The following is a 14487-nucleotide window of genomic DNA, read 5'->3' as shown; positions in this document are numbered from 1 at the left end:
AGATCATTTGTAAAGATCAAATTATTGCACTTGGGATATAAATCATCTCAATTATTTGTCCCTTCTTTACGTTAGAAACATTCTAATTATTCTCTTCTAGTTATTTTGAAATGTGCAATGTAGTAAATGTAGCCATTCTATTGATACAACACTTCATCTTATTTCTTCTATCAAACCATGCGTTTGTACCTGTTAAGCAACTTCTCTTCATCTTTCCTACTCCTTTTTCTTCCCAGCCTCTGGTAATCACCAATCTATCTTCAATATAGCCACCAATCGATCTTCATGAAATCCACTCTTTCAGTACTCATATAGAAAGTGAGAACATGCAATGTTTGTCTTTCTGTGCTTGACTTATTTCACTTAGCATAATGACCTCCAGTTCCATTTCTGTTGAAGCAAATGCCAAGGTTTTATTCTTTTTTAAAATGGCTGAATAACATCCATTGTGTTTTTTAAATGGCTGAATAACATTTATTGTGTACCATATTTTCTTTACCTATTTATTCATTGATGGACACATAGTTTGATTTTATGTTTTAGCTATTGTGAATACTGCTGTAATAAATGTGGGAGTACAGATGTCTTCTCAATGTATCAATTTCTTTTCTTTCGGGCACATACCTAGTAGTGGGATTGTTGGATCATATGATAGTTCTATTTTTATTTTTTTGAGGAACCTCCATGCTGTTCTCCACAGGGACTGTACTAATGTACATTCCAACCAATAGTGTATGAGGGCTCCCCTTTTTCCATATTCTCACTTGCATCTGTTTTTGCCTGTACATCATCTCACTCAAATTAAAAGGAACAATTTTTTATCATGAATAACTCTCTGGAGTGCTGACCTTGTACTAAAATCTGAATAACAAAAGGAAAATATCTGAAAAAAAGGTTTTAGGTAGAGGAAACAGAAAATAAAAAACGCTGAGGCTGCAACTAGCTTAGCTCATAGACAAGTAAAAGGAAGGCTGGTATGATTAGAGCACAACAGGAAATTGGATGAGTGGTTAGAAATGTGAAAGGAGAATCGGCAGAAGCAAATAATATAAGGCACTCTATGGAGGTCACTCTATGGAGATGGAATTTTGTAAGTGAAAATGGAATTTTGTAAGTAGGTCACTCTATGGAGATGGAATTTTGTAAGTGAAAAGCAATTTAAATAGTGTGATTTGTAGTTTTAAGATATGTGGAGAATAGGCTGCAGATATCAAGAATGGAATAAGTGATTCCAGCAAGGATATTTTATCTTTCCCCATAATCCAGGTGAGATACAAAATTTATTGCAATTTTAAATCACATTTGAAATTATAATTCTCAAACAAATGTTTCCCATGTAGGTATTCTCTCTTTCTTTAATGTCTTAGATTAGTGTAATGTCAAGTATAGCTACATAGAGTTTCATCTCTAGTCAGTGTAATAAGGGGGTAATCATATAACCATTTCATAAGCTTCAAAAATATTATTAATAAATGTTTTTTGAGACCCTCAACAAAAGTTTTACAGTATAAAACAATTCTTGAAATGTAAACATTCTCACTTAGTACATAATTATTTAAAATGTTTCATCTGAAAATATCTTTTTGAAAAAATAGTTCCTTAAATGGGTTTGGTTTATCAGTTTAGGCCTCTAACCAAGTAAGAACTCAAGAGACTAAGATACTTAAAAATCCTAAAGAGCAGTAGAAGGAAAGAAAATTCAAAGGTAAGTTTGTAGATGCTACCATTTTACTTCATACAGACAGAACCTTTCAGTATCCGATGTAGTGACTTTTGTGTTAGGAGCATGATAAACACTTAACCAATATCGTCCTTCCTTGAAGAAAATGTATTTGGTTTAGAAAAATAGTATTGTAGTTTTTATTTATTAACAGAATGGTGAGAGTCAGAATATATTGATTTGCATAAGATGATATACATTATATGATTATTTGGTTGTATATTTTACAGCTTATTTTTATGTTTATATTCATACACTATACATACATATGTTTTTACAAGAAATCTGTTTTGAGAAACCACATTTGGCCATAGGATGAAAATCTGTAGATACATAATAGATATAGTTATTATATACAGTAAATTTTCATTAGGAGGCAGTTTCTTGTTCCTTGTTTCTAATGGAATCAGCAGTTTTTTTCTAACTACTTAGATATACACCATGCTTATAGTCTCTCTTAAAAATTGTCATCTCATTAAATGAGGGCAGAACTAGTGGTCTCAGTGTAGACACTTCAAATTATTCTAATTTTATTCTGTGATTATTTTATCAACGTCAACTAGGAAAAATATCAGATTAAAAAATGTATCTGTTGAAAATTTAATTATTTATTAAGACATATTTTAATGTTTGTTTTTAGAATGTGGAATGCCTTATAAGTGAAATAACAATTCAGTACAGTATGTATAAGTATGTTGTTCTTTATCTTGGACCTAGTTCACTCCCCATCAATAAACCCAGCACTATTCTCCTATTTACAGCTAAAATTCTTAAAAGAGTAACCAGGCAACTCCCATGTTTCTCATCTCATTCTCCATAAAACTCAGTCAAAGCTTTTGGCTCTTATCTCTTCTCTACTCCATTTAAACTACTCTTGTCAAAATCACCTATGACATCACTTTTGCTACATCTAGTGGTTAATAGTCAGATTTCATTTTATTTAAATGATTTTCAACATTTGCCATAGTAAACCTCTCCCTCCTCCTTAAAGCATGTACTTCATCTGGTTTCCAAGATACTGTACTCCTCTGGTTTCCCTAATTATCACAAAATATCCCTCCCTCACTTTCATTTGCTGGTTTCCCCTATTTCCCAGTTCTCTTGAGGCCTTAGTTACTGCCTTTTACTCAATTTGTGGCTATACATATTCACTTAAATAACTCTTCTATTATCATGATTTGAAATTACCTTTATAGATTGACAATAATTTATTTCTTCAGCCTATACTTTTCCTCTAAATTCCAACTAATTGATGAATCAATATCTTCCTTTCTATATATAGTGGAAATCACAGTTTGGTGTAACCAAAACTGAGCTTCTCATCTCCAATCACAAAACAAACAAACAAACAACCAAAATGTGCTTTTTCTGTCACAGTGCTATCCTAGTTAATGGTTACTGCATCCTTGCACTTGCTCAAGTCAAACAGTTAGAGTCATATTAGCCATAAAGATATTAGTCATAAAGATACAGGTAAGTTAAGAAGGAATAAGCAATCTCTCTTGTTAAATTAAAAGTTTTAAATTGATACGTTTATGTCTATTGAAAGTGACACATATTGATGATTAATGAGGGAATTACTGTTAAATCCATTATTTTTTTCTCTTTACATAATCATAACTCACAGTAGAGCAACTGGTCTTGTGGAAGTACACTATGGGAATAGCAAAAGGTATTTATAGTGGTTTTGACAGGCAAATAATGTTCACTTTTGTCTTTCCTTCAAATTAAGAAAATTAAGCTGTATTTAAAAAATGTACATTCAATTTTTGTCTGTAACCAGTTATAACAGTTTATCTGTGAATGAATATTTAAATTTAAATTAACTTTTGGTAAAACAGATGGACAAAACAATAGAGCTCTTATGTATTTATCTCTTGCTGAAGGGCATATATTAATGCAATCAAATTTATAAAATATTTTATTTTATTTTATTTTATTTTATTTTTTTAAATTTATTTATTATTATTATACTTTAAGTTGTAGGGTACATGTGCATAACGTGCAGGTTTGTTACATATGTATACTTGTGCCATGTTGCTGTGCTGCACCCATCAACTCGTCATTTACATCAGGTATAACTCCCAGTGCAATCCCTCCCTCCTCCCCCCTCCCCATGATAGGCCCCGGTGTGTGATGTTCCCCTTCCTGAGTCCGAGTGATCTCATTGTTCAGTTCCCACCTATGAGTGAGAACATGCGGTGTTTGGTTTTCTGTTCTTGTGATAGTTTGCTAAGAATGATGGATTCCAGCTGCATCCAAGTCCCTACAAAGGACTCAAACTCATCCTTTTTTATGGCTGCATAGTATTCCATGGTGTATATGTGCCACATTTTCTTAATCCAATCTGTCACTGATGGACATTTGGGTTGATTCCAAGTCTTTGCTATTGTGAATAGTGCCGCAATAAACATATGTGTGCATGTGTCTTTATAGCAGCATAATTTATAATCCTTTGGGTATATACCCAGTAATGGGATGGCTGGGTCATATGGTACATCTAGTTCTAGATCCTTGAGGAATCGCCATACTGTTTTCCATAATGGTTGAACTAGTTTACAATCCCACCAACAGTGTATAAGTGTTCCTATTTCTCCACATCCTCTCCAGCACCTGTTGTTTCCTGACTTTTTAATGATTGCCATTCTAACTGGTGTGAGATGGTATCTCACTGTGGTTTTGATTTGCATTTCTCTGATGGCCAGTGATGATGAGCATTTTTTCATGTGTCTGTTGGCTGTATGAATGTCTTCTTTTGAGAAATGTCTGTTCATATCCTTTGCCCACTTTTTGATGGGGTTGTTTGTTTTTTTCTTGTAAATTTGTTTGAGTTCTTTGTAGGTTCTGGATATTAGCCCTTTGTCAGATGAGTAGATTGCAAAAATTTTCTCCCATTCTGTAGGTTGCCTGTTCACTCTGATGGTAGTGTCTTTTGCTGTGCAGAAACTCTTTAGTTTAATGAGATCCCATTTGTCAATTTTGGCTTTTGCTGCCGTTGCTTTTGGTGTTTTAGACATGAAATCTTTGCCCATGCCTATGTCCTGAATGGTACTACCTAGGTTTTCCTCTAGGATTTTTATGGTATTAGGTCTAACATTTAAGTCTCTAATCCATCTTGAATTAATTTTCGTATAAGGAGTAAGGAAAGGATCCAGTTTCAGCTTTCTACTTATGGCTAGCCAATTTTCCCAGCACCATTTATTAAATAGGGAATCCTTTCCCCATTTCTTGTTTCTCTCAGGTTTGTCAAAGATCAAATGGCTGTAGATGTGTGGTATTATTTCTGAGGACTCTGTTCTGTTCCATTGGTCTATATCTCTGTTTTGGTACCAGTACCATGCTGTTTTGGTTACTGTAGCCTTGTAGTATAGTTTGAAGTCAGGTAGCGTGATGCCTCCAGCTTTGTTCTTTTGACTTAGGATTGTCTTGGAGATGCGGGCTCTTTTTTGGTTTCATATGAACTTTAAGGCAGTTTTTTCCAATTCTGTGAAGAAACTCATTGGTAGCTTGATGGGGATGGCATTGAATCTATAAATTACCTTGGGCAGTATGGCCATTTTCACGATATTGATTCTTCCTATCCATGAGCATGGTATGTTCTTCCATTTGTTTGTGTCCTCTTTGATTTCACTGAGCAGTGGTTTGTAGTTCTCCTTGAAGAGGTCCTTTACATCCCTTGTAAGTTGGATTCCTAGGTATTTTATTCTCTTTGAAGCAATTGTGAATGGAAGTTCATTCCTGATTTGGCTCTCTGTTTGTCTGTTACTGGTGTATAAGAATGCTTGTGATTTTTGCACATTAATTTTGTATCCTGAGACTTTGCTGAAGTTGCTTATCAGCTTAAGGAGATTTTGGGCTGAGACAATGGGGTTTTCTAAATATACAATCATGTCATCTGCAAAGAGGGACAATTTGACTTCTTCTTTTCCTAACTGAATACCCTTGATTTCTTTCTCTTGCCTGATTGCCCTAGCCAGAACTTCCAACACTATGTTGAATAGGAGTGGTGAGAGAGGGCATCCCTGTCTTGTGCCAGTTTTCAAAGGGAATTTTTCCAGTTTTTGCCCATTCAGTATGATATTGGCTGTGGGTTTGTCATAAATAGCTCTTATTATTTTGAGGTACGTTCCATCAATACCGAATTTATTGAGCGTTTTTAGCATGAAGGGCTGTTGAATTTTGTCAAAAGCCTTTTCTGCATCTATTGAGATAATCATGTGGTTCTTGTCTTTGGTTCTGTTTATATGCTGGATTATGTTTATTGATTTGCGAATGTTGAACCAGCCTTGCATCCCAGGGATGAAGCCCACTTGATCATGGTGGATAAGCTTTTTGATGTGTTGCTGAATCCGGTTTGCCAGTATTTTATTGAGGATTTTTGCATCGATGTTCATCAGGGATATTGGTCTAAAATTCTCTTTTTTTGTTGTGTCCTTGCCAGGCTTTGGTATCAGGATGATATTGGCCTCATAAAAAGAGTTAGGGAGGATTCCCTCTTTTTCTATTGATTGGAATAGTTTCAGAAGGAATGGTACCAACTCCTCCTTGTACCTCTGGTAGAATTGAGCTGTGAATCCATCTGGTCCTGGACTTTTTTTAGTTGGTAGGCTATTAATTATTGCCTCAATTTCAGAGCCTGCTATTGGTCTATTCAGGGATTCAACTTCTTCCTGGTTTAGTCTTGGAAGAGTGTAAGTGTCCAGGAAATTATCCATTTCTTCTAGATTTTCCAGTTTATTTGCGTAGAGGTGTTTATAGTATTCTCTGATGGTAGTTTGTATTTCTGTGGGGTTGGTGGTGATATCCCCTTTATCATTTTTAATTGCGTCGATTTGATTCTTCTCTCTTTTCTTCTTTATTAGTCTGGCTAGTGGTCTGTCAATTTTGTTGATCTTTTCAAAAAACCAACTCCTGGATTCATTGATTTTTTGGAGAGTTTTTTGTGTCTCTATCTCCTTCAGTTCTGCTCTGATCTTAGTTATTTCTTGCCTTCTGCTAGCTTTCGAATGTGTTTGCTCTTGCTTCTCTAGTTCTTTGAACTGCGATGTTAGAGTGTCAATTTTAGATCTCTCCTGCTTTCTCTTGTGGGCATTTAGTGCTATAAATTTCCCTCTACACACTGCTTTAAATGTGTCCCAGAGATTCTGGTATGTTGTATCTTTGTTCTCATTGGTTTCAAAGAACATCTTTATTTCTGCCTTCATTTCGTTATGTACCCAGTAGTCATTCAGGAGCAGGTTGTTCCGTTTCCATGTAGTTGAGCGGTTTTGATTGAGTTTCTTAGTCCTGAGTTCTAGTTTGATTGCACTGTGGTCTGAGAGACAGTTTGTTATAATTTCTGTTCTTGTACATTTGCTGAGGAGTGCTTTACTTCCAATTACGTGGTCAATTTTGGAGTAAGTATGATGTGGTGCTGAGAAGAATGTATATTCTGTTGATTTGGGGTGGAGAGTTCAATAGATGTCTATTAGGTCTGCTTTCTGCAGAGATGAGTTCAATTCCTGGATATCCTTGTTAACTTTCTGTCTCGTTGATCTGTCTAATGTTGACAGTGGAGTGTTGAAGTCTCCCATTATTATTGTATGGGAGTCTAAGTCTCTTTGTAAGTCTCTAAGGACTTGCTTTATGAATCTGGGTGCTCCTGTATCGGGTGCATATATATTTAGGATAGTTAGCTCTTCCTGTTGAATTGATCCCTTTACCATTATGTAATGGCCTTCTTTGTCTCTTTTGATCTTTGATGGTTTAAAGTCTGTTTTATCAGAGACTAGTATTGCAACCCCTGCTTTTTTTTGTTCTCCATTTGCTTGGTAAATCTTCCTCCATCCCTTTATTTTGAGCCTATGTATGTCTCTGCGTGTGAGATGGGTCTCCTGAATAGAGCAGACTGATGGGTCTTGACTCTTTATCCAGTTTGCCAGTCTGTGTCTTTTAATTGGAGCATTTAGTCCATTTACATTTAAGGTTAAGGTTGTTATGTGTGAAGTTGATCCTGCCATTATGATATTAACTGGTTATTTTGCTCGTTAGTTGATGCAGTTTCTTCCTAGCCTCAATGGTCTTTACATTTTGGCATGTTTTTGCAATGGCTGGTACCGGTTGTTCCTTTCCATGTTTAGTGCTTCCTTCAGGGTCTCTTGTAAGGCAGGCCTAGTGGTGACAAAATCTCTAAGCATTTGCTTATCTGTAAAGGATTTTATTTCTCCTTCACTTATGAAACTTAGTTTGGCTGGATATGAAATTCTGGGTTTAAAATTCTTTTCTTTAAGAATGTTGAATATTGGCCCCCACTCTCTTCTGGCTTGGAGAGTTTCTGCTGAGAGATCTGCTGTTAGTCTGATGGGCTTCCCTTTGTGGGTAACCTGACCTTTCTCTCTGGCTGCCCTTAAGATTTTTTCCTTCATTTCAACTTTGGTGAATCTGGCAATTATGTGTCTTGGAGTTGCTCTTCTCGAGGAGTATCTTTGTGGCGTTCTCTGTATTTCCTGGATTTGAATGTTGGCCTGCCCTACTAGGTTGGGGAAGTTCTCCTGGATGATATCCTGAAGAGTGTTTTCCAACTTGGTTCCATTTTCCCCCTCACTTTCAGGCACCCCAATCAGATGTAGATTTGGTCTTTTTACATAATCCCATACTTCTTGCAGGCTTTGTTCATTTCTTTTTCTTCTTTTTTCTTTTGGTTTCTCTTCTCGCTTCATTTCATTCATTTGATCCTCAATCGCTGATACTCTTTCTTCCAGTTGATCGAGTCGGTTATTGAAGCTTGTGCATTTGTCACGTATTTCTCGTGTCATGGTTTTCATCTCTTTCATTTCGTTTAGGACCTTCTCTGCATTAATTACTCTAGCCATCAATTCTTCCACTTTTTTTTCAAGATTTTTAGTTTCTTTGCGCTGGGTACGTAATTCCTCCTTTAGCTCTGAGAAGTTTGATGGACTGAAGCCTTCTTCTCTCATCTCGTCAAAGTCATTCTCCGTCCAGCTTTGATCCGTTGCTGGCAATGAGCTGCGCTCCTTTGCCGGGGGAGATGCGCTCTTATTTTTTGAATTTCCAGCTTTTCTGCCCTGCTTTTTCCCCATCTTTGTGGTTTTATCTGCCTCTGGTCTTTGATGATGGTGATGTACTGATGGGGTTTTGGTGTAGGTGTCCTTCCTGTTTGATAGTTTTCCTTCTAACAGTCAGGACCCTCAGCTGTAGGTCTGTTGGAGATTGCTTGAGGTTCACTCCAGACCCTGTTTGCCTGGGTATCAGCAGCAGAGGCTGCAGAAGATAGAATATTTCTGAACAGCGAGTGTACCTGTCTGATTCTTGCTTTGGAAGCTTCCTCTCAGGGGTGTACTCCTCCCTGTGAGGTGTGGGGTGTCAGACTGCCCCTAGTGGGGGATGTCTCCCAGTTAGGCTAGTCAGGGGTCAGGGACCCACTTGAGCAGGGAGTCTGTCCCTTCTCAGATCTCAACCTCCGTGTTGGGAGATCCACTGCTCTCTTCAAAGCTGTCAGACAGAGTCGTTTGCGTCTGCAGAGGTGTCATCTGCGTTTGTTTAGTTTACTGTGCCCTGTCCCCAGAGGTGGAGTCTACAGAGACAGGCAGGTTTCCTTGAGCTGCTGTGAGCTCCACCCAGTTCGAGCTTCCCAGCAGCTTTGTTTATCTACTTAAGCCTCAGCAATGGCGGGCGCCCCTCCCCCAGCCTCGCTGCTGCCTTGCCGGTAGATCACAGACTGCTGTGCTAGCAATGAGGGAGGCTCCGTGGGTGTGGGACCCTCCCGGCCAGGTGTGGGATATGATCTCCTGGTGTGCCTGTTTGCTTAAAGCGCAGTATTAGGGTGGGAGTTACCCGATTTTCCAGGTGTTGTGTGTCTCAGTTCCCCTGGCTAGGAAAAGGGACTCCCTTCCCCCTTGCGCTTCCCAGGTGAGGCAATGCCTTGCCCTGCTTCAGCTCTCGCTGGTCGGGCTGCAGCAGCTGACCAGCACCGATCGTCCGGCACTCCCCAGTGAGATGAACCCAGTACCTCAGTTGAAAATGCAGAAATCACCGGTCTTCTGTGTCGCTCGCGCTGGGAGTTGGAGACTGGAGCTGCTCCTATTCGGCCATCTTGCTCCGCCCCCCCTGTAGGCCTATAAAATATTTTAAATAAAATCACCCACAAATAACAAATTGTTACTTGTTTCATTAGTAGTTGTATTAAATTACAGAAAATATCAAAAAAATCTATAGACACTATTTTTCTAAGCTTATTATTTTTGTTTTCTTTAAATCTAACATGATATTTATTCCTTGTATGGCAGTATTAAAATCATTAAAAGGCCAGGCGCGGTGGCTCATGCCTGTAATCCCAGCATTTTGGGAGGCCAAGGTGGCTGGATCATTTGAGGTCAGGAGTTCCAGATCAGCCTGGTCAACAGGGTGAATCCCTGCCTCTACTAAAAATACACACAAAAAATTAGCTGGACGTGGTGGCAGGCTCCTGTAGTCCCAGGTGACTTGGGAGCCTGAGGCAGGAGAATCACTTGAACCAGGGAGCTTAGAGGAGCAAATGTTTAATACTTTATATTTAAATATTAGTGGGCTCTTTTTTGGCTTCTAGTGAACAGTATTTTGGGTTACTAAGACTAAAGAAAAATATGTAATTTTCAGTTAATAGTGAAAGATTGCATCTGAAAGACTACATCAAAGATGCTCCCTTAGAAATATTTGGCAAAACAGTGGCAAATAAGATCATTCAAGTATCACTTTCTAGCGAAATCATAGCTTAAACTATTCAGGATGTACTGGGTCTTAATACTGAAAGATCATCTCACAAAATAAACAAAACTATAAAGTGTTTGTTATTGGAATTTTATGAATCTACTGATATTGGTGATACATTAATGTAATTCTTTTATAATATAAGAAATTTGAATATGATATGATATAAAAGAATAACTATTTTAGCATCAATTGCAGACTAATATTGTTTACTTTGAAGAGTACCAACTATGAAATATTACACAATATCCATTTCTCTACAAACCTAACCAACCATCAATTCCATTTTTTTTATTCATTTCAAAGTTTTAGCTACCAATACACTTTACTTCTAAATATGCCATCATACATCATTATAACTGGGAGTTCAATATTGTTTATACATTTATGAGATAAATTTTACATAAAGTAAAATGCACCTTTTAATATATTTAATTTTTATTTTAATTTAGATTCAGGGGATACATGTGCAGGTTTGTAATATGGATATATTACACAGTGGTGGGGTTTGGACATCTAGTGTACCCATCACACAAATAATGATTATTGTACCCAATGGGTAATTTCTACACCCTCATCCCCACCCTAACCGCTCTCCTTTTGGGAGTCCCCAGTGTCTATTGTTTCCATGTTTGTCTCTGTGTACTCGTTGTTTAGTTCTCACTTATAAGTAAGAATATATGGTGTTTGATTTTCTGTTTCTGAATTATTTTACTTAAGATAATGGCTTCCGGCTCCATCCATGTTGCTGCAAATAATGTGGTTTCATTCTTTTTAATGGCTGCATAGTATCTCGTCGTGTATATGAACCATGTATTTATTAACCAATCAATCGTTGATGGACAGTTAGGTTGATTCCATGGCTTTGCTACTGTGAATAGTGCTGTGGTAAACATATGAGGGCAGGTGTCTTTTTTATATAATAATTTCTTTTCCTTTGAGTAGATACCAATCTGTGGGATTAAATGCACCAATTTTAAATTTACTGTTTAATGAGTTTTGACAAATGCTTGTAGTGTAATCCAAAACCATACCAAAAAATAAAACATTATTATTACTTTATAGAGTTCCCAGATATTCCTTTTCTTTTAATTACTGACCCACCCATCAGAATGATGTTTTCCTACAAAAGGCTAGTTATATCTGTTCTAGAACTTTACACAACTAAAAGAATGTGTATACTTTGTATAAAATTTTCATTCAAAATATTAATTTTTCAAATTAACCAATTTCACATGTAAATACGAATTCCTTCCTTTTTTATTACTGAGTAACACTTCATTGTATAAATATATCCAAATAAGATTAAACAAAAAAACCACAGCTATGTAAAACACGGTAAAACTGTGAAAACCAAAGGCAAAGAGAAACTCTGGAAGTCAGCCACAAATAGAAAACACATTGTCTCCTGGAAAGTAATAATAAAGCAGATAGATGAGTTTTCAACAGAAAGCATATAACCAGAATACAATAAAATGACATATTTAAAGTGCTGATATATATTATTTAAAAATAAGAAAAGAAAAAGAAAAGAAACCACCAACCTTAAATTCTACACTTATTGAAAAATGTCCCTCAGATATATCTTATAAATATGGCAAAAAGAAGGTTCTTTATCAGAAAAAAAAATTGTATGTTGAGAGACTTTATTAGCAGCAAGTAGGTAAATATCGATTAATGTAGTTCTTCAGGATAAATTAAAAGAATCTCAAATAGATGAAAATTATCCCAGATGGAAGCATGGATATTGTCGAAAAAAAAAATGAAAATCATGAGGGATATATTAAGTGGAATACGTAGACTATTAAATATCTAAAACAACAATAGTAACATATCTTGAAGGCTTATAACACATACATTTAAATTACATAGAAATGATAATACAATGGGCAGTTTTTATTAAATGAAATCAGGCTTGAAAGGCACTTTTATTGTATGAAAATTGTTAGTTTTAACTTCAGTAAGTTACAATTACATATTTAAATATTTATTATGAAGTTTATCAACAATCATCAAATTTAATTTTTAAAACAGGAGACATATAAAAGAAAGACAGAAAGAAGAAATAAAGAAAAGTAAAAACCAAAGACGAACAGTTGAAACAGTAGAAAAACTCATGAGATTGTAGATTTAAACCTAACTATATCAGTCATTACTGTAAGTAAAAATGGAATTGTTACGAGAGCCTTGGGATGTCACTCACCAGCCTGAAACCTCTGTGGCTGATGGTGCCTCTGTCCACAGTTTTACTCAGGCCCACTGGGCTCATCCACCCACTTGGCGTGGCAGGCTGCACTTGGTTCATGCTACTGGCCTGGATCCTACACCCACCAAGAGTGAGCAGAGTGGCAAGGGGTATGTGAGAAAGCAAGCATGGGTTCTTGCCACCACAAACAGCCAGGCACACTGGCTGTGGTAGGGCCGGCAGCTCCAGGCACCGGCATAGGTGCCAGATCCCTGTGAGGCTTCCATGGCTGGCACCAGGGAATGTGAAGACACCGGATGCTTGGAGATACCCAGGAACTGCAGAGTCCCAAAGAGGGTGCCACCATCCTGGATCAGGGAGCTTCTAGGTCTGGGCTCCCTGAAGGGCCACAGTTCTTCTCTCCTTCTCTCTTCTCACTTTCTTGTTGGCTGCAATGTGGCAAACAAGGGGCATGTCTCAGCCCTGTTTGTGTTACAGCTCTTTCAGTCCCACCATTTGACAGGTCCTGAGTTCTTGTCCTTCATCCAGGAAGAATGAAGTACATGGACAGGTGAAGGGTGAGTTAGGCAAAGAGAAGCTTTATTGAGTGACCAAACAACTTGGAGGAAACCCACAGAGGGTAGCTCCTCTTTGCAGCCAGGGCGTCATGATGAGTGTGCATCTCTCAGCAGAGAAAAGACCCTGGATTAGGTAGCTCCTCCCTGCAGACAGGTCTTCCCATAGAGTGTTCAGCTCTCAGCAGAGAGAAGCCCTGGAGTGATTAGCTCCTCTCTGCAGGTGGTAGACCCAACATCTGCCCACCTCTCAGCAGAGAAGATTCCCTGGAGTGGGTAGCTCCTCTCTGCAGGTGGGTCATCAGGGTCCTCTCATTGAGTCTGGCTGAGCCAGGGATTTTTATGGGCTTCAGAAGGGAAGAAGTGTTTGTTCATTGGTTCATGGGAGGCCATTGGTGGGCCCAGAAAAAGCACCATAGTTCCCATTCTGGTCCGTCAACCTGACCCCCAGGCCTCAGACTGTCCCTGGTTTGAAAGTAGAGTTTCACTGGGGACCTGATCCTTTCCACCCAGGAACCTGTCTACCTCCTGCAATCACCTAGGGCAACTCAAGCTATTTGTGAGAGGGTGGTGGGGGCAGGTGCCTTCACGCCAGCACTGAGCTGCCCTCAGCTCCCACCTTGGCCTCCCTCCTGTGCTCATCAGCACCCAAAGTCCGGAAGGGGATGAGGAGGCAAGGGGCTGGCATGTCAGCACTGTCTTGAGCATGTGTACACCTAGTGGGTTGTGGCATCATCTGGGCTCAGGCACAACTTTGTTCCATGATAGGAGTGGGTGCCAGAGTGGGAAGAGGCCAGGCAGTGGGAGCAGGCACTTCTGAACCTGTGGGAGCAGTGGAGGCCTTCCCAGGCCCCCAAAAGTGCAGAGATGCTTGGGTCTACAGCTGTGGCTTTGGTGACTGTAGCTACACCCAGGAAGGCAGGGCTCCTGCCTGTTCTCGGCTTACAAATTCTCTGTGGAGCATGCAGTTGTAGCTACACCTACCCCACTGCAGCCAGTTTCATGGCAGTGGCTGCTCCAGATGGGTCACCATTGCCATCAGAATAAACACTTTAATCAAAAGATAAACATAGGCCAGGCATGGGGGCTCACACTTGTAATCCCAGCACTTTGGGAGGCTGAGGCAGGTGGATCACGTAAGGTCAGAGGTTTGAGACCAGCCTGGCCAACATGGTGAGACCCAGTCTCTACTAAAAGTACAAAAATTAGCCCAGCCTGGTGGCAGGTGCCTATAATCCCAGCTATTCAGGAGAATCACTTGA

At 38.6% G+C, this 14487-nt stretch overlaps 1 long non-coding RNA gene across 1 annotated transcript in view; it reads left to right on the top strand.

The window, feature by feature from the left end:
* Positions 1 to 1153: 1153 nt before the first annotated feature.
* Positions 1154 to 14487, top strand: part of LOC105468263 (uncharacterized) — a 29588-nt gene continuing 16254 nt past the window's right edge. The window contains exon 1 of the long non-coding RNA XR_979415.2: positions 1154 to 1266. This is a non-coding gene — a long non-coding RNA (uncharacterized lncRNA). The remainder of the gene's footprint in view (positions 1267 to 14487) is intronic.

Source organism: Macaca nemestrina, chromosome 11 (assembly GCF_043159975.1).
Source record: "Macaca nemestrina isolate mMacNem1 chromosome 11, mMacNem.hap1, whole genome shotgun sequence".
In the NCBI taxonomy this organism is placed as follows: Eukaryota; Metazoa; Chordata; class Mammalia; order Primates; family Cercopithecidae; genus Macaca; species Macaca nemestrina.
This window is presented reverse-complemented; position numbering and strand designations above follow the sequence as displayed.